Below are 4,111 nucleotides of genomic sequence, written 5' to 3'. Positions count from 1 at the left end.
GGCTGACCAGATACCTCAGCAGACTAAAACGCCTGCTTAGGCAGGTGCAGGGACCAGGTTTGATCCCCAACACCACAAGTTATGCTGGCCCCATCCCTGGGGTATGCTGAGACAGAGATTGAGACTGGTCATGGTGGTGCGTGCCTGTAATCCCAGCACTTGTGAGGTTGAAAACATGATAATCGCTATGAATTCGGTCTATGCAGTGAGACCCTGTAGACTGCACTGTGATACATTAAAACAAACTGTGGCCATGCTTGGGGTGCACAGCCCCTTCCTGCTGTCCCCCCAGCTCCGTAGTGTAACAGCACTTACACAGTGTCTGCACTGTGCAAGGCAAAGTCACCTAGTGGTGATTTTTAGTGGTTCCTAGCAAGGACCTTGCACTGCCAGGCAGGTGCTGCGCTGCTGAGCTATATCCCTGGCTGATCTAGAGGTGATGTGCAGTATACGGGGATGAACACAGATTACGTGCAAAGCCTTCACCGTTTCATAGAAGGATCCGGGGGCTTTTGGAGTTTGTAAGCCATGGGGGTTCCCGGAACCCATTCCCCATGGGTCCTCAGGGATGGCTCAGTGTGTGTGTGTGTGTGTGTGTGTGTGTGTGTGTGTGTGTGTGTGCGCGCGCGTAATCTCTCATTGAAATAGAAGCTCTTTAAGAATTCAGTACTTTTCAAGAGAATAAAGGATTGCCTAGACTAAATGCCAGAGAACTGCAGCGCTAGGGGAGGCATTTCCGGTTGGGACAGCCTCTGCTGGCACCCCTCACTCCCCATCTTTGGGTCATGGACTCCTTTGCTGTCCACCAGACAAAAGGCCCTCTCAATAATTTTGAATTTTCCCTCCCTTCCCTCACTTGTGCCAAAGGAAGTAAAATGAAAGAAGGAAGCCAGGACGATAAAAGCGGCAGGAAATGAAATAGGAAACAGACATGTGAGAAAACCTGCGCCAAACGCAACTCTGGAAAAAGACGAGTAACACAGGCAAGACTGAAAAGACTAACCAAGAAGACAGAACCTGAGGATGACAGAGACTTGCTTGTAGACATTTCAGACCTTAAATAGACAAGAATATACTGTGGTCAGCTTAAAATGTAGACGCAGGCTGGCCAAATAGGTGAGCCAATTAGAGCATCTGCAAGCAGGTGCAGGAGCCAGGAGTTCAGTCCCCAGGCCTGCCACGCTGGCCCACCCTGCAGGGTGCACTGAGATGGTGATTGGGACTGTATGTGGTAGCATGTGACGGTAATCCCAGCTCTTGGGAGGCTGTAAACAGGCGAATCACTATGAGTCCAATCTAATAGTGAGACCCTGAACACCCTGTAGACCCTTCCCTAAAATACAGAAGAAAAAATAGGTGCAATGGAATACTGTATTTTTAAAATACCACTTAGAATGCTAATATAAGAAGAAATAGAAAGAACAACTGAATACTCTTACCATCATTCACTGAATCAGTCCTCAGAAGCCTTATAAAGAAGACCTCACAAAAGCCCATCTGGCTTCCCAAGGAAATTCAAGGAAACGTTAATTCTAAACTTACTCAGACTTGTCTGGAGAATATGGATAGTAAAATAGTCTCAGTACCAAAGAGCTAAACCAGAAAAAAAAGCAAAAATCTTAAATAAAATAGCAAAGTGAATCAAACAGAGCTTTGAAAAAGATAACAGACTATGACTGAAGGGAGTTTACCTCAGGAAGAACAATTTATTAAATTATCATATTAACAGTTTATTAAAATTATCACATCAACAGTTTACTAAAATTATCATGCTAACAGTTTAAAGGGGGAAATCACACCATCATCCAAACAGGTAGAGAAAAGGTGATCAGTAAAAGCTCCCTTTCCATGATGAAAGATTTTTCAAGTGTTCTGTAACCTAATAAAGGACTTTTAAAAAATCACTGTAATGGGCCTCAGTCTTTTTTACATTTTTTGATACAGGGTCTTGCTATACAGTTCAGACTCATAGTGATCCTCCTGTCTCGGCCTCCCTAGTGCTGGGATTACAGGCATGCAGGGGCCGGCATAGCACGTGGTACTGGGGAAGGAGCTCAGAGCTTTGCGCTTCCCAGGGAGGTGCTTAAACCAGTTAGCTATCTCCCCAGCCACAGACCTCATTCTTAATAAGGACAACTTGAAGATTCCTTTGAAAATCAGTGTAAAACAAAGAATGTGGTTGCCAAATGCCATGTTAAAATCTAAGTAATCTACAGAAGTGGTTGAAATTAATGAAGAAGATTTTCAGATACAAAATATTTTTATACATACAAGCAATAACCAGTTTAAAATAATAAGGTTAAACTACTCTAGTGTTTTTAAAATATTCCTTTTTTTGGTATTTTTAAGTTTTATTTTATGTTTAGATGTTTTTAAATGCATCCTGATTTTCGCTAGGCTTCCTGGATCTGATCGTCTCTTTCCAAATATTCTCCGTGAGTTTTAGCTCTTCTGAAACCTCAGGTCCATTAAATCCCATTTATCTCTTCTGTCTTCCCTGGGTTGTGGCCATTAGACTTAGCAGCGCTGTGCTTGACTGGACCCTTGGGGCCCGGGCTCCTGCCCGCCACAGAGAACGTGGCCAGCTGGAGGATATAGCATCTCTGACCACCAGTGGTGGCCCCAGGCTTCTGCCCAAATGGGGTCTGGAACAGGCTCCCACCTCCAAGAAAGCCACAGCGTTTCCTGGGTCTGCCCATGCCGAGGCCCCTTTCTGCACACCATCGGGTTCTCCTTGTTTGGAATCCGTGTTCTGTTTCCTGGCTCCTGGCTCCAGCCCTCGCCCCCGCCCAGGTTGCCTGCGAGCTTGGTTACGCTTGTTGCACTTGGCTAGCGCTGAGCTGGCTAAGTCCACACCCAGCAGCCCTTCCTACTGTCCAATTGGCTATAGGTTGGACATCTGCGCCTAATAAGTGACAGACATTTCAAATCCAAAACACAGTTTCTCTGACAGGCACTACCTAGAATCCAGTCTTGGAGGGCTGAGAAATTCATAAATAGTTACTCCAAGAACTGACAGGTGGACTGCGGCTGACTTACACTGATGTTTGGAATCCACATTTTAAACGTTAGATTTAGGGCTACATCACCCAAACCTGTTGTGACACAGCTGCCATTTCAGATCCAAATGACAGAATTGGGTTCAAAAGAAGTGACGTGCACATGGGAGTGCTTCCGAAAGGCTGTGCCCAGGCTGCTCGCCACACTGTGTCCCGGGCCGAGCCCCTTTTGAGCTCACATCAAAGTGCTCAGTGAGTGTGAGGAGAGCGACCTCTGGGCTCTCTTCCTCTGGTCCCTCCCTCTTGCTAGATGACAAAATTATGTGTAGATCTTAATTTAAAGTTCTCAAGGGCATAAATCATTAAGAATAAGGCCGGAGAGGCAGCTCAGCAGTCTAAAGCACCTGCTTAGGCAAGCTTAGACAACCGCAGGGACCGTGGTTTGATCCCTGGTACTACGTGCTCTGCCAGCCCTGCCCCTAGGGCAGGCTGAGCCCACCACACACACAAAACCAAACAAAGAAACAAAAGAAACTCATATGGCTGGCCAGATGGCTCAGCAGATTAAAGTGCCTATTTACACAGACACAGGGACTGGGGTTCGATCTCTGGCATGCCATGTTGGACCCGCTCCGCCCACCAGTGGTGATTGAGACTGGGGGTGGTGGCACATGCCTGTAATCCCAGCACTTGGGAGGCTGAAAACAGGAGGATCACTATGAGTCTGATCTGTGTAGTGAGACCCTGTATACCCTGTACTAAATACATTAAAAAAATTAAAGAATAGAAAGGGTTCTTGTCTAAGAATTTGAGGTATCAGAAGTTTCTAAGACAGTAAGCAAGGTGTCTTTTCATTAGGTACCAAGATGGTTTGTATTGCCATCTACAGTAGACTAAGGCATCCATTTGATGTCCTCAGAAGTATATGGGCCCTCCTAGTTGCAGTGTTTCTAGAGTGAATTATTTAACAAACTTCTATTGTTCTCATGTAAGTCCCATAGAGAAATACACAGTCTATCCTCAGGTGGGAAAATTAGAAGTGGCAATATGGAGGAGGAGAAGGAAGAGATGGGGAAGGAGAAGGAGAAAGAAAAGGAGAAGAAGGAGACATC

The sequence above is a fragment of the Octodon degus genome, unplaced genomic scaffold (genome assembly GCF_000260255.1).
Source record: "Octodon degus isolate 3935 unplaced genomic scaffold, OctDeg1.0 scaffold00075, whole genome shotgun sequence".
NCBI lineage: Eukaryota > Metazoa > Chordata > Mammalia > Rodentia > Octodontidae > Octodon > Octodon degus.
Note: the sequence above shows the minus strand (reverse complement) of the source record.